General features: G+C 41.5%; 1 pseudogene; it reads left to right on the top strand.

Annotated features, from left to right (window-relative positions):
• The first annotated feature begins 18,508 nt into the window (after nucleotides 1–18,508).
• On the top strand, nucleotides 18,509–19,775 carry LOC103287902 (pre-B-cell leukemia transcription factor 2-like; annotated as a pseudogene).
• Nucleotides 19,776–24,718: the final 4,943 nt, after the last annotated feature.

The following is a 24,718-nucleotide window of genomic DNA, read 5'->3' on the forward strand; positions in this document are numbered from 1 at the left end:
TGCTACGTATATGGGAGACACTGATACTATTTACTATCTCTAATAGAATTAAAAGGGTCTTAATCATTTAGCCCTGAACCTTAGATATCATAGTTATCTTTGTACACAATTATATCAATTAAATCCAATATCAACCTTTCCTTTTTCTTTCAAAGCATGAAGTAAAGATGGCTGATCAAACTCTAGTGCATAACATGAAGAGTTAACCCTTACTCAAATGAAGTGCTTGATTAAGAGCTCGCTAAATATTTAAATTTTATTTGTTTATGAATTAAGGATATATATTTCTTTTTTTTTTCCTTAGGACGTACAGAAAATGATCCTTCTATATACAACTCATTATATTCCTAATGGTTAAATCACTCTTAATCTCTCTTTTCTAGGTGCAAAGTCAATTTTTTATTCTTAAGCTTCTCCTCTGTAGGGTCAGCTTTTCATAATTTTATCTAAATTTAAAATGTCTAGAGGGAGGAGAATTTAGTGGTGAAAAGTAAGAGATCTGGTATCAGAAAAATCTGAGTTTGAATTCTAGCTTTGTTCAGATTTGTGTGACTTTGAAAAGCAAACCACATCTTTATTCATCTGTAACTTGGAGATGTACATGGAAAGCTTTGAAACATTGGCCAGCATCTACGTACTTATAGGTCATTAAAAATAACCATTTAGAAATAAATATATTTAATTTTTTTGGCATAATAATAAATCCATACATTTTATTGCCAGGCATTGTACTAAGAATATTATCTATTATGTCATTTGCATAAGATTCTTAAATAATTATAAACACACTGACTGTTGACTACTCTCAAAGCTAAAAATAGACCTCAAATATGCATTTCATTCACACTTTAGCTGTGATGCTTTTACATGGCTCCATTCCAGTTACTATGGCTGTGTAGCAAATTACCCCACAACTTAGTCACCTAGAACAATAATCACCTAGATTCTCTGGGTCAGAAATTTGGACAGCACATGGCAAGGATTACTCTGTGCCAGAGTAATTGTGGCATCGGGTAGAAAGACTCAAAGATGAGTAACTCGATGGCTGGGAGCTAGAATCATCTGAAGGCTTGTTTACCTCTAAATCTGGGACCCAGGCTGGGACTAGTCAAAGCCTGGAACAGCTGACCAGGTTGCCTATTATATGTTCTCTCCATGGCTAAGATTCCTCACAGCATGCTGTCCTTAAATTAGACTCCTTTTGTGGTAGCTTAGAGCTCCAAGAGCAAGTATTCAAACCATAAAAGGGAGAAGCTGTATTATCCTTTATGACCCAGCCTTGGAGTCGCCTAACATCACATCTGTCATATTCTGTTGTGGAAACACAAGCCCACCCAGATTTGAGGGAAGGGAACAGAGACTCCTTTTGTTAATGAGGAGAGTTTCAAAGAATTAGCAAGCAAGTCCCACTTTCTGGCCACCAATTATTTGTATTACTGCCATATGCAAAATAAATTCATTCCCTCCATAGAGCCTCCTTAAAAATATCTCATTATACATCAGGGTCCGGGAACTTGTCATATAAATCCATTCAGGTGTGGATGAGGCTTCAAAGGTATAATTCCCTGTGTACATTCTTTTAGATCTGAAAGGCTGTGAACTAAGTAAAGTCATCTAACTTCACACAACATTGAATGGAGAGGCAATCAAAGGATAACCACAACAAATCCTTGCATTTGTGAAGGGGAAGATGAGAGGCACAAAGTGGTCATTGGTCCATAGAATTCTAAAATTTGGTCTGATACATGTTACCATTTCTCGCTTAGGGCTCAATCCTATGCCCTGTGAGTTATTCTCCATAGCTCTGAACTCCACCTTGTAGAATCCTGGTTCTGCCCTCTGGATAATTGTTACTTTTTAAAAAAATAAGATATGGTTGGTATTTATAATTGAATAGACCTCTTAGCCTGTTTTCTGCTTATAAATATTTGGTGGTAGAGATGCCTTTTCTAATTCTGCCCCTTAATTCCAAGCTGATACATTTCCTTTGAAAACTTTGTGAGTTTCCTGTGTATGGATTCATGATTCACTTCATTAGTAAAAAACTACACTCAAAAATCTTTTCTGTGAAGATGCTGTGGGAAAAACAATTCTTAGTTGCCTTAATTTTTTTTTTTAAAGGGTATGCATAGTACATGCTTAAGATACTCAAGAAGGGCTCTGCCTGTCTGAAAGGATGTGGTAGGCTTCCAGGATCCCTGCTTATGGTATTCATGCCCTTTTATAATCTCCTCTCCTTGAGTGTTGACTGACCCTAATGACTACCCTCTAAGAAACCTATTATAATAAAAGCATAATATGCTAATTAGAGTGGACAGCCAAATGACCTTCTGGACATCATTCCAGATGTCCTTCTGGATGAAGCTGTGGTGGCGGGGGCTGAGGCAGAGGTGGTTAGGGGCAATCAGGCAGGCAGACGAGCAGTTAGGGGCGATCAGGCAGGCAGGCAAAGTCGTTAGGGGCAATCAGGCAGGCAGACGAGTGGTTAGGGGCGATCAGGCAGGCAGGCAGAGTTGTTAGGGGCGGTCAGGCAGGCAGGCAAGCAGTTAGGAGCCAGCAGTCCCGGACTGTGAGAGGGTGCAGGCCAGGCTGAGTGACCACCCCCCATGCACGAATTTTGTGCACCAGGCCTCTAGTGGAACATAAAAGTGATCGGATATCACTGATGAAACTAGGTTCTGTCCTACTGCTTCTGTCCTACTTACCCTCTCTTGGTCTCTCATTTGCTTGCTCTGATGGAAGCCAGTTGCCATCATGTGACTTTTCTATGGAGAGGCCCATGTGGCAAATATCTGAGGGAACCTCTGGCTGACAGCCAGTGTGGAACTGAGGCCCTCTGTCCCATAACACATGATGAGCTGGATCCTGCCAACAACCACAGGAGGGAGCTTCAATCCTCCACCAGGTGGGCCTCCAGATAAAACTGGAGCCCTGGCCAACTCCTTGTGAGAGGCCATGAGCCAGAGGAGCCAGATAAACAACTCCCAGGTTCCTGACTCACAGAAACTGTGAGATAATAAATCTTTGTTGTTACCCAGTTGGGAAGGAAAGGCAGACATGAAGTGGGGGAAGCAAGGGTCAAATGGACACAAGAGGACAAACTGGAATTCTTGAGGAAAATCGGATTTGTTATGGCAAACCAGAACCCATGAGGACAAACTGGAACCTAGGTCTGCCTATCTTGGTTTCCGACCTTGGTCAGATGGGCAGCTTGCAGAATAAGTTCGCACCTTTCACATATTTCTAGCTTGGGATTTGTAGATGCTGAAAGAGCAATCTGGCTGGAGCTGGAGGAACCACAGACCCAGCTGCTGCCCTTCACCAACAAGATGAGCCAGCAGATCAGCAACCACATGCATGAGCTGTAATAGTGCTTGGTCTTTCACTTGACCTCCAGAGTATAATTATGGCTGCTGCTCACTTCTGCATTTCACGTCTTAATGCAAACTTCTGTGTAGCAAAGCTGTACTCAGAACCATACAGAGAAGGGAATTCTGGAAGACTTATTTCTGGCTTAGCTAAGTTGGCACAGTACAAAGTCACTCAATTTCAAAATTACTAAAACATATAATTATTCTTATGTAATTTATTTAGTTTTGATTTTTAAGTAATGAGATTTGCTTCTTTTCTTTCTACCCAAAACTTATCAATGTGTACACAGAGCACAAGCTATGTGACTCAGTTGAAAGCAGCATAACAATCTGTCTCAGGTGATTTATAGGCCGGCTCTAAATTGAATTAGAGCTGAAGTATTTTCAATTTTGGAAGATATAAAACCAAGGTACTTCTGTTTAATTGTTGGTTACTAAATTAGAAATGGTATAATGGAAAGTAACATGCAATTTGTTTTGATAAGTATAAACTTCTCAGTGAGGAAAAAACAAATAGACATACACCGAGAACAACAACAAAAAAGGCAAAAAAAAAAAAATGATGTGAGAAAAGAGAAACAACAGCTACCCAGTCCTGCTAATTTGAAATTCAGGAAGATGCTCAGATTGCTAAATGTAAGAAGTATGATCTGGAAAGTTGCCCTCTTCTATATTCTGCTTGGTCAGCCCTTTATAAAGTCTGTGTTCAGTTTCGCATTTAGGAAGGATAGTCAATAATTAAAGTATATCCAAGAAATACTTACCAATTCAGACCATCAGTCAAGAAAGTAAAGAAAGTATAATAAAAATTTTAAAATACATATTTTTATTTTTAAGGCTCCATAAGGATCAAAGGGAGGAGAATACTCTTATTCTAGAGAATAGTGAATGTGAAGAAAAATATTTAATACACGTCTTAATTGATTCATTCAATAATTATTTATTGAGCACTGTTCCTGGCACTATAGTATGTGCTGAGGATCCAGCAAAGAAACAGAGATCAGAGTCCTAAATATACCCATGTTTATTAGGCAACCAGGTTAACAGTGATGATCTCCATGGTGTGTGATCATGGTACTATGGTTTGTCTACATTTTCTAAGTTTTAGACATTGAATTTATATTTCATAATAAAGAACAAAATTTACTTTAAGAAATAAATCTGAATCAAAGAGATAAGCTATATGCCAGAAAGATCATTAATAAAAGGACTGTTGAACATCAACTGCAAATTTCATTCTATCAAATCACTTTATAGGCAGCAGACTGACAACTCTCAGGCTTCTCCAACATTAAGCCAATGGACTTAACTCCTTGAGTCAAACTTTAAGAGACTCTCTTTGTTCCTTCCCTCTCAACTCTGATGTATTTTCACAGATCAAAGGAAGGCTTCTACTTGATAGCAACAGGCAATTTACTTCTTTAGGTATTTTTAGCTGTTTCTGAGAAACGTTTAGTTCAGCTTCTGCCAGACTTCCTTAACTTTCTCCCTTTTCCCCCCCACCTTCTCCTTCACCCCAGGCACAATGCAGAGTATCTCCAGACACCAAATTATCTCTGCTACATGAATATGCATAATTGATTAATTAACTGTTTGAATGATTCTCTCAATAAATATCTGTGCAACTCCTTGTGCCAGGCATTGTTGTTCAGCAACGAACAACAAAGACAAGATCCCAATCATGAAGCATATAGTATACAGTTGACCCTTGAGTAATGTGGATTTGAACTAAGTGAATCCACTTATTCTCAAATTTTTAAAATAAATAAATAATTTTAATTTTTGATTTGCCATTGGGAGTCCAAGGATGTGGAAGTCCAACTGTATGCATTGATCAAATTTTGTTATTAATGGGGATCCTGGAACCAAGTCCCTGCCAATAGCAAAGGTAGTTAAGTTGTGAGGGAGTCAAAAGTTATTTGCGGATTTTTAAACTGTACAGGAGTCAGTACCCCTAACCTAACATTGTTCAAAGGTCAACTGTAATTGCAAGACGATGACTATAGTAGTTAAATGAAGAGCATAATAAAAAAAACAAAACACAAAATAAAATGTGGCTCTAGCTGGTTTGGCTCAGTGGATAGAGCATTGGCCTGCAGACTGAAGAGTCCCAGGTTCTGGTCAAGGGCACATGCCAGGGTTGCAGGATTGATCCCCATGCAGGAGGCAGCCAATCAATTTTTCTCTCTCATCATTGATGTTTCTATCTCTCCCTCTCCATTCCTCTCTGAAATAAATAAAAATAAATTTAAAAAATAAAATAGGGATATGCATAGAAAAAATATAAGTTAAAAAATAACTATCTGTAGCTTATCTTGTCTCCTTTGAGCTTTTACTTAGTGGATAGTGAGGCAGAGGATTAAGTCTCATCCAATTTAAGCTTAATCCAATCAAATGAGTTAAACAGCCTAAGGCAGGTGTTCTCAAATTTTGGTGCTCTCAAAGTTTGATACCCATCTCCTCATCCCATTTTGAGGAGCGTGGGCTGCTGTGGGCTTTATTAGCTCCCCAGGAGGTTCTGATAAACCGCAAGTGTGAGAACCATTGCTGTATAAAACATTTAGTCTCCCTTAGATAAACCTGCTCTGATTTTCATTTCGCCTCTCTTCTAATTACACCCCGGAACAAGATGGAGGATGAGTCAAGTCTCCAAAGCCAGGTATTTACCTGGTACTTGTTTGCTGTTTGTTTGACTAATGTTTATGGCAGAAGTTTATGACCAGAGAAGCTTGTCATCAGTCCTCTGTGGGCTGAGACAGACTCAGGGCCACCCTGGATTACTCTGCTTCCCCTGGATGATTACTACGGTATATATAGACTTTCATGGTCTGACTATGGTCCCTTTCAGCTCTAGCTGAGACCTGCTTTGCAGAACTTACTACAAAGTCACCTGTTCCCTACTAAGGGAATCCCCTCTCATAAGCTCCCTAGCCAGACCTTTAGGGAGTTATAGATCCTTTTGTTGTTGTTTAATTTATCTTTATTGTTGAAAGTATTGCAGTTGTCTTTTCCTACCCCCATTGACCCCTTCCAATCCCTTCTCCAACCTATCCCCACTGCCTATGCACTATGGTCTGGCACTATTGTCTGTGCCCACGTGTCCATGGGTTATGCACATATGCATATAAGTTCTTTGGTTAATCTCTTCCCACCCTGCTTCCTGTTTTTACAATGAGGAAGCCAGGGACTCAGGATTAGGATAGCTCAGGGCCTCTACTGGGGGCTGTGCTGTGCTCCGTGGTTACTGTGCTGCTTTGCTCTAGGGCAGCTTGTGATGAATCCCAAACATGGGAAGCAGGGCCTTTACCACTTCCCTCTCCTCCCACGGTTTCCTGAAGGTAGAAGAAAGATCTGGCTTCCTCCTTTTTCTCTTCTATCTGGACTCCCCTTACACACCTTAAGTTCTCTGCTCTCTTCCACAAAGCCTGTTCCTTTATAAGTTAAAGGAGACAGAAGAATTTAGATAAACCTTTCTCTGGACAAAAGCTTGGCTTTTGAATTTCAAAATCTTAATGTTACCTAAGACTTTCTCAGTACAACCCTACTGGAACTAATCCTAATCAGCAGGTGGATGATTCTAGAAAAGAACCAAGATTTTTTCTCAGGAAGGCAAAAAAATCAGATCATATTAGTAATGTAAAAGGATTACTTTCCATTTGCATAAATAAATAAACAAGAAGTTTTCATCACAGTGACACTTTTCATGCAATTTAACAGGATAACGTTTTGGAATGGGGCTGAGGAGAAGTGAGACTGGCTTTGAATAAATGGCAAGAAGTGCTTCCCTGCCCCTTGTGACATTTGAGCTGAGACCTGAATGTTGAGATGGAAACAGCCTTGAGACAGTCTATGAAAAAGTGTTCCAGGCAGAGAAATCAAATGCAAAAGCTATAGGATATTAATGAATTTGGCGTGTTTGAGAAAAAGAAGTCTTGTAGATTTCCAAAAAAATGTGAGAGCTCAGAGAGAAAGTGGGGCCAGATGACAAGAACCTCAGAAACCATGGTAAAGAGTTTGATTTTTATCCCAAATGAAATATGAAGCCATTTGATTTTTTTGTTTTGTTTTGCTTTTCGAGCTGGGAAGTGATTTGATCTGATTTATATTTTCAAAAGATCACTCTGGTGCCTGTGCTATCTGTAATGGAGCATAAACCACGGAATAAAGAAAGTAAGTAGACTGATGAATCTCAGAGGGAAGGTGGGGGGGGGGGGGGGGGGTGGTGGAGGTGGGAAGAGATTAACCAAAGAATGTATATGAATATTTGCATAACCCTGAACACAGAAAAGAATGTGGTGAAGGCCAGCAAGGAAGGGGGATGAATATGCAGGATGGAAGGAGTCAATGGGGGGATAAAGGGGGACATCTGTAATACTTTCAACAATAATGATAACATTTTTAAAAAGAAAGAAAGCAGTTGCATTATTTATTTCAGGGGAAAGCTAATGGGAGTTGACTCAGACTAGAATGTCAAATGGGTCTAGGAGTGATGAGTAAATTGGGACTGTGTTTTGAAGAGGTAACAGGAGTGAGACAAAGAGAGGAAGCAAGCAAGGATGGTTCTTGGGGTTTTCAACCTTCTAGGGGAGCAAATATATGTATACAGGTGTATGTGTGGGTATATATGCATATGTATGTGTGTACATATTTAATTTAAAAATATATTTTCTTCCTCTAATAACTGTGATCTGAGTTATTTTTCAGGGAGTATTGCCAGATAGTGGTGATTACAATGCACAAGGTAAAAAAAAAAATAGGAAAGGGACCAACATTTTAAGTACTTACATGCTAAGTGACAGGCAGTGTGCTAAGTACTTTACAAATGTTATCCCACTTGAAATTTATGCCTTAGCTTATGAAGTTCTTGTATCTATTATTTAATAGATGAGGACACTTGACCCTGAAAGGAAAAATAAGTAACACATTTCAAATATTTATTCAACCAACATTTTTAAAGGACCTACTAAATGCATTATATTCATAGTCGATGGTCCAAGTAGGTAACATTATTACCAGTATCAAGACTCTTTACTGGGGGTAAAACAAGAGTTTGAAATCTTCCTTGTGATGTGGTATATTTTCTGGATGTAAAACTAGTTCAAATGAAAGAACTTGCATTTCATGGACTAACTTAAACCAGACAAAAAGGCTGTGATCAAGCATTTTCTCAAGCAGACACTGTACCAGGGTGTCAGTCAAAATACATATTTGTCTACATGTAATATTAAAATGGTTTTAGATCAGGGGTCCTCAGACTTTTTAAACAGGGGGCCAGTTCACTGTCCCTCAGACCGTTGGAGGGCCGGACTATAGTTTAAAAAAAAAAACAAAAACTATGAACAAATTCCTATGCACACTGCACATACCTTATTTTGAAGTAAAAAAACAAAACGGCAAAAACACCCGCATGTGGCCCGCGGGCCGTAGTTTGAGGACGCTTGTTTCAGATGATGGAGTGTGACAAGGGTGGGAATATTTTAAACTTAACGTTTATTCTCTCCATGTTAAGTTCAACTTCTGCTACCTTTTTAGTTTTCATTGGAACAAAGCAGGATTGGGGATACCAGCTTTTTTATGCAACTACTTTAACACTAGTCTTCAGTTGCTAATTACATTATCTACACATGGGAGTCTACAGCACTCTTCCATGGAATAGGCTCAATCCACAGACTTCAATGTAGTTTTCATAACCCTCCTTGGTTAGCCTTTTTGCACTTATTTTTTCCCAAACTCAACCTCAATTCTTGTTAACCCCAGCAGGTTTGGGCCATCAAAAGAATCTTCTAATTTTGACATAGGACTTACTGACTTTTTTGCTTTCCATGGCTTGCATTCATGGAGTACAAGAATGAAAATAAATGAACAAGATTATTTTTAATGTAATAAGGGTAATAAGTATATATTCAAAAGATTGTTGGCTACTCAGGGAAGTCACCTACAGAATCATGTAATGAAACAATTTATTCTTTGCTCCAACTTCTCTCTAGATGAAAAGGGCAACCTAACATTATATGGAAATAAATAATAAGTCCGTACAAGCCAAGTCAGAAAATATAGACTAGTAGGAATAATAAGCAATTATTTTGGTTCAAAATAATGTGCTGCTATCAAGAGAAAAGTATAATTTTTTGGTAAACTGGGGAGATGTCAAAATTGTGGAGTAAGTGTATAGCTTCCCAGGAGATTACTGTAGGCATGAGGACATTAGAAGAGTAAGTCCTACTATGCTTGCTAAATATGGGATTATGTAACCCTACTCATACCTTCTTCTTCTACCACTTACCAGATTTTATTCATCTTTTTTTTTTAAATACATGAATTAAAGTTCACTGCTACAAATAACCTTTCATCAAACTCTAGGCATTTATATTTTCAACTTCCACTGTGTTGGAAGCTTTTGTACTTGTTGCTAAACATGTCTAAAACACAGTTCCTCATCTTTCATCCCCCAAGTCCTGCTGCTCTTCCCACTTCTCTATGGAGAAGGCCAAAGAGCTGTCAAATTCCACTTCTATGGACAACTAGCCTATATAAAGATACAACTATAAATTCAACACTTTTTATTTAATACTTTATTCAGGACTCTAGCCTTCTCTTTCTTTTCGTTCTTTATAACTCTTGTGTTTTAAATCAAACCTTCACCAGTTTCTTCAATTACCTCGGTCCATCACTCCTTACAAATGACTCCACTGCCTACTTTATGTTTAATATCACTCGTGTAACTAACTGTAACTCCAAGTCCCTACCTACAGACCAGACCTTCCTGCTGAGCTCTAGGCCAATATGCCTCTGGAAGTGTGCAACTCAGTTTTCTACTTACCATGAGCTCAGTTCAAAACTTAACTCCTCCTTCTGCATCTCCCATCTCTGTTCAGCCTAACACCATCTCTTGCTTGGATTATTTGAACTCTTAGAATTGTCCTCTTTGCCTCCAGCCCAAATTTCTGTCAGTCACCATTTGTATTTTTATTGGAGTGTTTTTTCCAAAACACACATTTAAGGATAGGAAAGCAGTTTGTCTAAATTCATTTTGCTTAAAAATATTTCAACCAAATTAAAATTAAGTTTTATAATAAATTAAATTTTGGAGAAAGGGTCTTTAGATTCATCACAGAGGTACTTTTTTTGTGTTCAAAAGTAGATTGGGAAAAAACCACTATACACACAATGCAATAAAACTAGACCAATAATAGGATAACTCCCAAACAACTGTTGAGTATGAAATTAGATTTTTTTTTTCAAATTGACTCTGAGTTTTAAAGATGACTTTAAAATAAAAGGGTTATGGTAGAAATCCATTTCAAAAGGTCATGGTAGAAATCCATTTCGAATATACTACAAGGAGCCAGAAACATGTGTTTGAAGCCCTCAATTGTGTCTATATTTGACTAGGGGCCCAGTGCACGAATTCATGCACCTTGAAAGGAAATGTGGGCTGCGAGGCTGCAGTGGGCACAGGGGAGGGTCTCAGCCCATCCTCCGCACCACCATCTGGTCCCTCCCACCACAGCCCCAAGTCTCCTGTCTGCCGGCAGCCCTGCTCCCACTGCTGCTCCCACGCGCTGATGGCGCCGCCCTGCTCGTACCAGCTGACAGTGCAGAGCAATTGGGGCTGGCTCCAGCGGTGGGTGCGAGTGGGGGCCGGCACCATCAGCAGTGCGAGTGGCAGCTGCTGCCCTGATCTCCCCTCAGGAGCAGGGGGCCGTGGAGAAGCCCTGAGGGGTGATCAGGGCCAGTAGCCTCGGCTCGTACCCTCTGACTGCGCCTAGTGATCAAGGCTGGCAGTGGGTGTGAACGGTGGCTCTGTTGCCAGCAGCAGGTACAAGCAGGGCCAGCACCGACAGTAGGTGTGAGCACCAGGTGGGACTGCGGTGTGCGGGAGGAAAGAATTTTCAGTAATCACCAGAGGCTTGCCCCGATGACAGTGACTGGTGCCCCACCTTGGTCTGGCACCCCCACTCACCTGCTCTACCACCCGCTGTGGCTGATGCCCACCATGTTTCGCGCATGCCCCCTGATGGTCAGCGCATGTCATAGCAAATGGTTGTTTGGTTGTTTTGCTGTTCTGTCTATTTGCATATTAGCCTTTTATTATATAGGATGGGTAAGGGAAACACAGGTGATTGCTGAGAACTGCAGTTCACTTCAAGAAGGTGGAAAAAAAATAAATCCAAAGGAGTTATAAGAAATTATTTTATTGATTAAAGCATTACTTAATAAAAAAAAACAAAAACTTTAGATCCTTACTATAGACAAATTTAGGGAATGCAAACTTTAAATTTTGATGAGACCATCAACATTATTGAACATTCTGACCTTCTTAATAACTGTAAGACCCAATCTGTCCTAATACATTTTTGCCCAAGAATTTTCAAATTTATGAAGGAATGCTGGAGAAAGCTTAATTCATTTTTGTACAAATGAAGCAAATAATCTTAAATTTTAAAAGTGGGAGTGCTCAGGGTTATAATTGACATTTCTTATTCCATTTGTCTTCCTCAATTGTGTTTATATTTGATGGGTCAGGAAAATGCAGGTGACCGCTGAAAACTGCAAATTTAAGAAATATTCAAAGCATAGAAAAGGATGGCAACTACAAAGTTTGTCATGTCTCCTTTGAAACTGTCGCAACAGGCACTCCTGAGTATTATTTTCTGAAAACAATGTAATTGAACATGAGATCAAGAAGAATTTCATTCTAGAGTCATTTGGCATTCAATCCTTTAGATTAGTTTAAGGTGAAAATATTTCTTGATTTTCCCCCCTTTTTCAGTGTAGCAACATTTTCTCACCGGAATCTAACTGCTCAGAATTCTTTTTTTTTTTTTTTTTTAAATATATTTTATTGATTTTTCACAGAGAGGAAGGGAGAGGGATAGAGAGCTTGAAACATCGATGAGAGAGAGACATCGACCAGCTGCCTCCTGCACACCCCCCACTGGGGGATGTGCCCGCAACCAATGTACATGCCCTTGACCGGAATCGAACCTGGGACCTTCCAGTCCGCAGGCCGACGCTCTATCCACTGAGCCAAACCGGTTTTGGCAGATCAGAATTCTTTTTGGACTAAGGACAGGGGTGCCCAGAATACCCTTTGTCTTTAAAAACAATCATGATAAAAGAGAGAGGGGTGGGGTATGGCAGAGGGAGGGGGAGCCGAGGAACACCTAGATGCAATTTTAAAGTTCCACTGAAGAGCCTCATAATAGATAACGAGTTTACAAAAGAGAGAAAGACAGACCCTTGGATCTCCAGCCTTATCTAGTATCATCTCTATTGGAAACAGGGTTAACCGGAGGTCACTGGGTACATGTGGAAGCTAGGATTCACTTAAAGCTGCCGCCCTGTCTCTTCAGGCTAGTAACTGGACTCCACCTAGTGGTCAGAATAACAAACTGGGGTCTGGCCTCTTACATAGAAGCTTTAAACCAAAGCGAGTAGACCAGTACTCTTCTTGAAATTTGACTGCTGCTGTTAGAAAGTCTGCAGATGACTAAACAAATTGACAACAACAAAACACAGAGACCCCCAGGTCCTTGATTAAGTAATTAGTTCTAATTACTATTTCATTACTATTCAATCAACTAAAGTGAATTGTTAAGTACAATAAATTAAAATTTTCTCGGTAGAGCAGCCAAGTTTAAAAAGGTTGATAATCACCAGTATGAATGGGCCATACAGAAAATGGGCTTTTATACACTGATAAGGGGAGTGTATATTGCTACCCTATCTGAATAAACCTTGGCAATATGAACTAAAATGGAAAAGATTCCGTTTTAATGGGTATATCTAAAAGAAACAACTGGATGGACAAGTACACAGCAACCTATTTGTAATAATCATCATTGTAGTATTTTATGTAATAGCAAAAGAAACAGCAAAAGACAACAAACCACCAACTCTAAATGTTTTGCTATTTGGGAGTGGTGAAATAATTGGAGTATAGCCATGTAAGAGACTATTATACTCTAATGAAAAATTGTATAGACCCACATTTCTCCCATAAAAATATTTATGTTAAGGTGAAAATAGCTTGCAAAAGCATATATAGAGTATGCCACAATTTTATTAAAATAATAAATTGTGTGTACATGAATTACCATGGAAAAAATATTCAGAAAGATATAAATTAAAACATTACTAATGGTTGTCTCTTGGTGATGAAATTACAGACAATTTGCACTTGGTTTTTATACCTTTCTCTGTTGTTTGTATTTTCCAATAAATCAACGAAGCAATTTTTATTGATGATGGAAATAAAGCCTGAGCAACTGGGGTAAATTTCCATGAAAATCTTGAACCACCCCTTCCACAGTGTTTCCTAATCTGAAAGTATAATTTCCTGCTTCAGTTTATAGTACTGCAGAGGTAAATAAAGGGACTAACAAAAGAGATGTATCTTTTTACAAACCGTAAAAGTTCCATTTCACTGGTGAAAAATTCTCTCTTCTCCTATCCCTTAGGCACCATATTAAGGCTCCATATGGAAGCAGGTAAAAAGGAGCCTTGCAAAGGCACAGTCTCTGAAGGAGGTAGGCCAATGCATCCTTTTTTGCTTGTATTACTCCCCCTTCAACCCAACCCCCACATGCTGGTGCATTTGCTGTGGTCAGAATAGGGTGTCAGAGCTAAAGAAATGGTCACTGTGGCTAAGCGCAGACAGGGAAGGAGAGGGTGAGCAGGCTGAGAAGATATAGGCCTTTCATGGACTAAGTGATGACCACAAACCTCTGTCTCTACACTTATGGTCCAGGTCCTGATTATCTCCTATAGAGCAATTAGTGCACTGTCTGCAGCTTTCTCTGGGGATAGTCTTCTTTAGTCCTTAATATTGCTGTCAAACGTACTTCAACTGCTGCCTTCAAGGAACCAGAAACACGTGTTTGAAGCCTAGCATTACCACTTAATATCTATGTTATGGTTGGACAAGGAACTGAATTCTCTAAAATTTTGATTTCCTCATCTGCAGAGCAGGGATTATACTATTCTCATGAAGAGTGAGGTGGCATAAGCAGAGCACCTAGCACTTTGCTTGGCACATGGCATTCCAGAAATGAAAATTAAGCCATTCCCTATATATTAAAGCAAAGCAGGTATTATCCTCCATTGAACATTAAGTTGGTTGACCATATTATTTACCAAGCAAATGAGATCGCTTTTGAGAGTGAAGGCAGGGGTCCGGGGGTGAGAGGGTGGGGAGGACCTTTATATATGCAGATGCAAGATATAATCTGGGAACTGACCTGGGCAAATTGAGATGGATGATTGTTCTGGTTTTCAGGTTCTTAATTTGATCCTCTTGCACTGTACAAGGTTCACAATGGTTGATCCTTTTCTATCAGCACTGAATCTGGATGACTTTCTAATGGAACATGGGTTGGGAGAATCTGACCATTCTCTGAATACACATCCGTCGTGTACGGATGTGGCATTACTATTATTTACTTGCATGTCAGTGTTCCCATGTGTGTTATGTGACTTTACATCCCTGGTGCCTAGCATATTGTACATGCTCTATAAATGTTTATTGAATTTATGAGCAGATGCCCTGGAGCTATTAGTCTCAGATGCCAGGAAATGGCTCCTGCACTTTCAGGGTGGTTCCTGGCAGTGAGCCCAGCTTTCGAGGAGTTGGATAATTGCACTCGGATGGTCAGCCCAAGGCAGCAACAATCATCTCTACTGCCTGTTGGGTAAAGAATAGAGGTTGCTGACTGCTGTTCCCCATAGGGTGTACTGGGAATTTCTGAGGTGGGTGGGATACTACTTGGCCTTCTGGGCATCCTGTTGTATCACTCTTCTTTGCTGCCAGATCACGTGTTGTCCGCCAGACCCTGAGCTCTTTGAGAGAAAGCACCAACCAACATTATCTTATCTATGCTTGTATTCCCAGCTCTTACAGAACTGTGCCCAGCACAGAGCTCATTCAGTATTTGTGGACTGAATAAATAAAAATGGTAATAAAATATTTTAAAAGAATCAAAATAAATGGGAAGAGTATTGTAACTTGCCATATGACTTTAGAAAATTCACTTATCATCTTTGGGCCTCATTTTCACTATCTATAGGATGGGAATAATAATGCCTCACAGTGCAGCATCATGTATGCCAATCATCATATTAAAGTTGTGAGCACTATTAGTAGAGTAAGTCTGTCAGTCATAGTGGATATGCTATTGACTTTGGATACAGGTGAATCAGAGTTCAAATGGAGTCTATCTACCTTTTATTAACTGTTAGATATTGAACATCTACTTAGCTTCTATAAGTCTGCTATGAAGATTAAGCTAGCAGTTATGAAAATAAGTTGGTATTGTCTATTGTTTAATGAATAAAAGATATTATTATTCACTTCTCATTACTTTGAGGTCTTAGAATTTTATGATTTTGTTCCTATTATCTGCAAAAACCTGTAAGATAAGAGTACTACTAACATTCGTATTCTCCATTAGAAAACTAGGAAAATTTATTAGGTTTTGATTATTGGGAATTGAGAATGAATTGATAGATACTGTGCATAGAAACCAATAATAACTAAAGGTTGTGTAATGCTTTATGGTGCACAAAGTACTTCTACAACCACAAGATTCACAATGCTGGAATAAACTATGGGCTGTTGGTAGGTTTCCATGCATTGCTGTGGATTGCATTTATTCCTCACCATATTACTTGGGAGTTCCCATGAACACGCAAAGCCATGTGTAACTCATTTACCTGGCTGATTTAAGAGGAGTTTGATAGCTTCCAAAAGTTTCCACTCTCTTTCCTAGCCAGAAAATCAGAATGCAGGTGCATCAGAGAGACTGGAGGGAGTTTAATGTAGATTTGTTGGGTGGGGGAGAATATTTGGAGAAACACTTGCTATAAATCTCTGTGTGTGTGTGTGTGTGCGCGTGCGCACGTGTGTACACAGGCATCTCTGTCTATATACCAAACATGAGAAAGGTAATGGCATGAGGAAAGCGCTTCCTGAATTCAGTGAGAGAGAAACTGACAAAGTGAAGCTTGACCATTTATTCTGAGCCATGGAAGAATTTCAAAGCAGGTGATTCGAACTGTTTTCTCTCCAGTCTTTAGAAGTCTCTTATTTGCTAAGCCTACTAAGTAAATAGGTCCACTCATTCTCAATCAGAATTTATGAACCCTTCTCAACCATAACGCTTCATATGTCCACATGCTACTGTATTATGATCTTGATTACTTTTCTTAGCTCACAGTTTCTATTTCAAAAATCTCACTCCGATTATTCAGTGTTTACTCAGAACTGGTCTTTAAGCACGAATAAATAATTCAGGGCTCATTTTCATGTATCCATTCATCTCTGTAGATGGGATACTGAGAAAAAATTCTAGAGCTACATACACATTTTGAAAACACGAGTAAGCTATATTTCACACTCATAATCCCATTCTTAGAGGGAATCCCATTCTTCCAGAGGCATGAACACGTCCAGTCAGCTGACACAGACTTTTGTATCCTAGAAAGTTAAAAAAAATGTTAAGGGTTTTAGAGGGACAGAAGTCTTTCAGAAAGCAAGTAAGTACATTCTCTGGATTATAGACTGAAGATTCCCGCCCTGAAACTGTGGCTTCTCTGGGCAAACGCTCCACATCACACAGGGAAGCAATTGGAAGGTCTGCAGTTTGCAGCTTGTGTCTAGTTTATACCCACAACTTTCTATTTTACCCTTGAAAACAGCTACCTTTCTGACATAATTATCTCTTAAGCATTTATGACTTATTTTGATAGCACTCTATCTCAAAAGAAGGACTGATGAGAAGTTTGGAAAAACATTGTATCTTTTTGTAAGGTATAAATATGTAATTGTAATAATATTGTGATATCTGCATAACACTTACATGATTGTAACTAATGCATTTGTCAAACCATCCACTTGTAGAAAAAATAATGAACAATTATTGTCAAATAGGAATTGAAGTGACTGTTGATGAGAAACAGGATAAAATGGTTTATCAGTATTTAACTCTACCTATCTATCTACCTATCTATCTATCTACCTATCTGTCATCTACTCATATTCCAAATGTTCAGAAAGGCCAAAAGACCCTTTTCTTGCAAAAATGGACTGAATGAATTAGGAATAACTGTGGACAATTTAATGTTATCACACACAGTTGTTTAGGCTGAAAGGAAAGGTGTTGGGGGCTTTCTGCGCCATGTAAAGTAGTGCTGGAAAGAGTAACACAGCTGGGTTTGGTAATTAACACCTGTACTATAAGTAGCAGGTGAGTAAAACCTGGACCCAGTGCCAGGAGAAATGACCTGAGGCAGCTTTTAGGTTAGAGAGTGATTAACATAATCCTATATAATAAGAGAGGAATATGCTTATTATCCATTACTCCCGTAACATCACTACTGGATCAGCAGGCTGAATCCCCGCCCTCTGCTCAGGCAGCTCAAGGCCCAGGGTAGGATAGGATGCAATAGGAGGGGATAAGAAAGGAGAGGGAGAGGAAGGCAGGCCTGCATGCAGACAGGCCTAGAGGAGAAACAGAAATCCAGAAAGGGAACAATCAGGCAAAGGGCAGGACACAGGCGGCGTGGAGCGGGGAGCTCTGCCCAGACGCCCAGGGAGGCCGTTGGCGGGTCCCCAGAAGGAGGTGGACGGTCTGAGGCCTTTCAGGCGGAGGTGCTCCTGCTTTGCAGCAGCAGCGCCCGGGCTGTGCTGGCTTTGGCCACCCTCGCTGGGCCGGGCGTCCCGGGCAGGGAATGGGAGCAGGACAGCGGTGGGGAGGCCGGGGAAGGGGGGCCAGCAAACACCTGGCCAGGGCTGAGCCCTGGGCTGGGGGTTAACACCACCCCCCAACAGAAGCTTTAAGGAGGGAAGGAGGGCTCCTTCCTCTTGCTCACACACACCCCTGCCTGGGCCTCCTCTCTCTCCGGCTCCATTTTCTCCACCACCTGGGGCCGGGGTCTCCTGTGGGGGGCCCAGCTGGTACCCCAGGTCTCCCTTCAGAACCAGGGTGAACCCCCGGGGGAGCCAGGAGATGGAGAGACAGGCGGGGGTGGGGGTGGAGGGAGCAGTGGCCCCGGCGAATTTGGGGGGAAGTAACCAGGTGGGGAGGGGCAGAATAGAAATACTCATTTAGGACCTCAGTAGGAGGCCCCCTCCCACTATGGACAAGCGGCTGCTGGGGCCGCCCCCTCCAGGCAGGGGCTGGGGGGCCTGGGGCTGGTGGGTGGGGAGCCTCCCGGTGGGGGTGGAAGGGGGGGCAGTCCTGGGAGGCCAAGGGAAGCAAGGCATCGGGACATTCTGCAGCAGATAATGACCATCATGGACCAGAGCCTGGACGAGGCCCAGGCCAAGAAACACGCCCAAAACGCCACCGAATGAAGCCTGCTCTCTTTAGCGTCCTGTGTGAGATCAAGGAGACCAGCCTCAGTGTCCGAAGCTCCCAGGAGGAGGAGCCAGAGGACCCCCAGCTTGTGCGCTTGGACAACTTGCTTCTGGCAGAAGGTGTGGCTGGGCCTGAGAAAGGGGGGGGGGGGGGGGGGGCGGGGCTCAGCAGAAGCAGCTGCAGCCACAGCAGCTTCCGGGGGCGGCGTGTCCCCTGACAACTCCATCGAGCACTCGGACTATCGCAGGACGCTTGCCCAGATCCGCCATATCCAGCACTCGGAGCTGGAGAAGTATGAGCAGGCGTGTAACGAGTTCACGACCCACGTCATGAACCTGCTGAGGGAGCAGAGCCGCACCAGGCCCGTGGCACCCAAGGAGCTGGAGCGGATGGTGAGCGTCATCCACCGTAAGTCCAGCGCCATCCAGAGGCAGCTCAAGCAGAGCACCTGCGAGGCCGTCATGAGCCTGTGCTCCCGGTTCCTGGATGCCAGACAGAAACGCTGGAACTTCAGCAAACAGGCCACCTAAATGAGTATTTCTATTCCCACCTGAGTAACCCGTCTCCCAGTGAGGAGGCTGAGGAGGATCTCTCCAAGAAGTGTGGCATCACCGTCTCTCAGGTCTCCAACTGGTTTGGCAACAAGCAGATTCGCTATAAGAAAAATATCGGAAAGTTTCAAGAGGAGGCAAACATCTATGCCATCAAAACCACCGTGTCTGTCACCCAGGGGGGCCACAGCCGCACCAGCTCCCCGACACCCCCTTCCTCCGCAGGCTCTGGCCGCTCTTTCAGTCTTTCAGGATCCAGAGACATGTTTCTGGGGATGCCCGGGCTCAACGGAGATTCCTACCCTGCTTCCCAGGTGGAATCACTCCGGCACTCGATGGGCTCAGGGGGCGACGGAGATAACCTTGGGGGAGGCCAGATGTGCAGCCCTCGGGAAATGAGGGCAAACGGCGGCTGGCAGGAGGCTGTGACCCCATCCTCAGTGACGTCCCCAACAGAAGGACCAGGGAGCATTCATTCTGACACTTCCAACTGACCTCACCCCTCAGGCCTCAGGGTGGGGGCTCACGAGGTGACTCTTGACGAGAGGACAAAGGCATCCAGAGGACAAGCCCCAGACACAGGAGAAGCACAAGATGGAGAAGGGCAAATGGGGTCGCCCTACCCCAGCTGACTCAGTGCTGGGGTTGCTGACTACATGACAAGGGGAAGGGGGTCCCCTAAGGCGAAGGTAGGGTCTATCTCCCCTTTTTTCCTTCTTTTTCTCTCCCCATTTCTTATACAGAAACACACTCAGAACCCTATCTTTCAAATCCTCTCTCTCTCATAGACACATACACAACTATTCGGTTTCTCTCTCTCATAGATACATACACAACTATTCTGTTTCTCTCTCTCATAGACACATACACAACTATTCGGTTTCTCTCTCTCATAGATACATACACAACTATTCTGTTTCTCTCTCTCATAGACACATACACAACTATTCGGTTTCTCTCTCTCATAGATACATATACAACTATTGTTTTTCTATAGACACATATACATTCTCTCTCTCAGACACATATACGGCTATTCTGTTTCTCTCTCTCTCTCTCTCTCTCTCTCTCTCTCTCTCTCTCTCTCTCTCTCTTTGGTTTCACCCCTTCTCTCTCCCTCACCCCTTATCTGCTCTGGGATCTGTGGAAACGCCAGCCTTGCCCTACCTACCAGAGATGCCAAAAATGGGGACACAACTTCTGGACAGATGACCTGGCCATGTCCCTGGGCCTCCCGCTCCTCCCCCTCCAGATGGCTTTATTACCCCATATGCAGCTCATTTTAAACCAATAGAATTGCTCAGAAAAAAAAAAAAAAAAGGAAGGAGGGAGGGAGGGAAGAACTTTATAAAGGAGTCAGTAGAGAGCCGAGTTAAAGATGGAAAGAGGATGTATGAGTGAACTGTAGGAGCTGTAATGAAAATCAAGTATAGTTGTGTACTGGGGACAGATTTTAAAAGTAGGAGTCCGAAAAGAAAAAGATAAATGATAGTGAATAATTAGGCAGGTAGATAGATATTAAAACAGTGGAAGTAAGTAGAGAAGAATGTATGGGAAAGGTAGGATGTGAGAGAAAGAGGGAGAAAAGAAAAGTTTTAAAGGGGAGCCGGTAGAGCTTAAAAGGAGAATGGGAAGAAGGAAGAAATGGGGGAGGGAGCAAAGCAGGTCCGAGGGAGGAAGTGAAGAAAAAAATTAAGGTGGGAAGGAAGGAAAAGGGGAGGGAGTGGGGGGGATTAGAGATAAAGGAAAGAAGGAATGTGGGGAGGGAGGGAGGGTAGGAGAAAGATGGGAAGAAGGATGATGGAATAGAAGTAGGAAATAAAGAGGAAAGAAAAGTTTATAAATGATGAGTCAGTAGGAAAAAGTGTTACATAAAGGAGGGAGAAAAATTGTGTGAGAGGGAGAAGCCAATAAGGAAGTCAAATACAATTGTGTGTGAATGGGATAGGATTTAAAAAAAAAAAAGTTAATAGGGGTGACCAGGCTGGCAGGGAAGGGCAGCTAGGGGGATCAGGCTGGCAGGGGAGGGCAGTTAGGGGGATCAGGCAGGCAGGCAGGCAGAGTGGTTAGGGCAGGCAGGCAGGTGAGCGGTTAGGAGCCAGAGGTCCAGGATTGGGAGAGGGATGCCCAACTGCCAGTTGGACATCCCCCCAGGACTCCCAGATTGGAGACAAATTTCATGCACCAGGTCTCTAATCTTAAATAATATGGGTTATAAATGACATATGTAATAGTTTTTCAATTTTAGTCTGCCATGAGGGTACTGCATCTTTTACCATTTTCCAGAGCCTGCATGTTGGCCAGAGATCTCTCCGTTGATAGTGCACAGTTCAGGTGAGGGACATAAGACAGACAAGCTTTTTCTGCAGAGTCAAAGTGAAACTACTTCCTATTTATCCCCTATGTCAGCTTTGTCCAATATATCTATCTGCGACGATGGAAATGTTCTGTATCTGTGTTGTTCAGCAAGGTAGCCACTAGCCACATGTGGCTACTGAGCACTTGAAATATGGTCTCATGGACTGAGGAACAGGATTTTTCATCTTATTCCGTTTTAATTTAAAGTTGAATAGCCACATATAGCTAGTGGCTATGGCATTTGTGCAGCCTTGGATTCAAGCTCTTAACTTTCTCCTCTGAGGGTATTTTTCTGAATGTTTTAGGATTATCAGGTACCAGATCTCTAAAGTGTAAGCCAGTACTAAAACCCATGCTCCTGTCACTCAAACTACTGAAGAACCTCTTACTTAGGGTCCCTCCACTTTTGTCCTCTACTGTTTATGTTGATTAATAAATAAATTACTATTCGGGACCTCTTATCTCTAATGGTGGTCATAATAACACTTCAAATTTCCAGTGGTTCAAAACATTTTTTTTTTCCTTTCTCTCTCTTTTTACTTTTTGAGTAAGAGTTTTTATAATCAAGTTAATTATTTTTCATCAGTTATAAGTGTCTAGGACTTGGCTTTGTCATTTTCCCAGAAATTAAATAAACTTTTAAAAAGTCATTTTAATAAGTAAGTGCTCAAAGTGTAGATTTAATTGTTCTACTCTGCACTTATTTTTCCTTTGTATCCTACTTCGGGTTTGTAGACCATCATCTATATGTACCTGATAACCACTCTCAAGGCCACTAAGCCTTCTTACAAATTCAGATTTTATTCCAGGGAGCTGCAAGAGAACCGAGAAAATATAGTAACAAGGTCCCAGATTCTTTAAGATTTTTAAATATAAATAAAATATGAAATTTTAATTTGAATTAATATACTCTTGTCCAGGTGATTTCTCCCTTGTTCTCAAAGCATGGGGTCATTTTCTCGTCTCTAATAGGTAGTTCAAAGCAGAATGCAGAAAAGGAGTCTGCCTGCTCTAAGACAGAAATGTCTCATCTTTATAGTGAATTCTAAATCTCAATTCTGTAATTAGTTGGAGTGGGTAAAATTTTAAAACAACTCCTATAACACCCTGCTAGAGGAAATGATGACATAAGAGGCAACTGTAATTTTAAGAGGTTCTCAGCCCAACCCATCAAACCTGAAACTTTTCTTTGTAATATGTTGTTATCCTTTGGAAGTGTTACAAAGTGAGCTTCAGATCAAAGGAAGTAGAAAGCACAGTTCCAAACTCAGGTATTTCTTGATGTGGATGCACGCCCTCTAGCCAGGCCAGCCATCTACCTCTGTGTTATTAAATCACGCAAACATTACTAATAGTTCAGAGTTTCCTAATTCATGTTATTGATGCCAGAGTATGGACTCCAGCTTCCATACAGCATTTGTCTATGTGAATATTTTAACTGCCAACATTTTGATATTGAATCATTAATTTCTCCCATTTCTAACAAATAAGATGACTTAATGAAATTACATATGCTGGACCCAATATTAAAAGTCCACTTATGTTCATGTGTATGTATATCAGTGTTTATAGTGATGGAAAATATCCAGAAAGCTGGGCTGAAGTCCTATAAACACCAAAATGTTTCTCTTAAATAAGTCCATTTTGGGAAAAGCTCTGTCACATGGTTCTTACACATAATTACCTCTGGACTGCTGCATTCACATCTGGCCTGAGCCCTCATGAGGTGGGGACTGGTTTTTACTGTAACCTGATGGCAATTTGCCCATGTTTTTTAGTCGGCAAATGCAGTTGGCTCATATTTTGAGTCAATGGGTTGGAATATAACCATACCTCTCCCCCTGCTCCAGGGACATGGCAGGGGTGGCAGCATCTGTGTGTGTGTGTGTGTGTGTGTGTGTGTGTGTATGAAAAGAGAGAGAGAGAGAGAGAGAGAGAGAGAGAGAGAGAGAGAGAGAGAGAGAGAGAGAGATTGTGTATGGTGCTGGAAGGAAATGTATAAGAAAATACCTGCTCCTGCTACTCCGTGATTTAACTTTTTCTAGAACTGGATTTCTTATTGCCCTCCGAGCAGTATTTCAATGCCCCAGAAGGAAATGAGGACAAAATGAAAAAAAAACAAGTTGTCCAAAACTAAAACTGACAACATTAAGAGTGGGGGAGGGGTGTGCTTCATATTCTAACCTTGTTAATTATCAGTCCGATTGTTTCACAGAATAGACTCCTCACTCCATACAGACTGCAGCTTAGATACCCAGATAACAGTGGCAATGGACTTAAGAGAAACCAAAGGTGAATTTTCTTTCCACATCCTCTGATGAGCCTGGAAAAAATGGGCATAGTAAGCAGGGCAGGGAAATTCTTACAAAAACAAATTCCAACCGCTACATGAAATGATTGCTGTATATTGTGTTTGCTTCTTTTAGATTCATAATAAATGTTCATTATAGTTTAAAAAGTGATAGGAGATCTGGCCGGTGTTATGTTCAGTGGTTGAACGATGACCCATGAACCAGGAGGTCACAGTTTGATTCCCTGTCAGGGCACATGCCAGGGTTGCTGCTTGGTTACCAGTAGGGGGTGTTCAGGAGACAGCTCATTGATGTTTCTCTCTCATCAGAGGTTTCTCTCTCTCTCCCTCTTCCGTCTTTTCTCTCTCTAAAAAAAAACATAACACACACACACAAATTTTTTTAAGTGATAAAAGACAATTCATATCACAATTTATGTTAGGGGAGTCACTTTTACCCCATTCCTTACTTTTCCATAAATGGGCTCAACTTCTGCCCAGCTTGCTAGAGGGAAGAGTAGTAGAAGACACATCCTGTTTCACCTTCTATTGATGGCTCTTTATTCTCTTCCAAAAGTCAGGAACAGAAACTGAAATACCATCAGGAATGAGGGCAGTTCTTCTTACTCTGTAAGGCCCAATGCTCTATGGTGTCTGATTCATTCTTCTCTCTCTGAACTCTGGGTTTTAAAACTTTTTTTCATATGCCTGGTAGAAAGTAGTTACAGCCCTCCCCCAGCTTTGCTGCTGAGTAACCTCCCAGCTTTGCCACCTCTGTCAGATGCTCAT

This window comes from Eptesicus fuscus, chromosome 2, assembly GCF_027574615.1.
Source record: "Eptesicus fuscus isolate TK198812 chromosome 2, DD_ASM_mEF_20220401, whole genome shotgun sequence".
In the NCBI taxonomy this organism is placed as follows: Eukaryota; Metazoa; Chordata; class Mammalia; order Chiroptera; family Vespertilionidae; genus Eptesicus; species Eptesicus fuscus.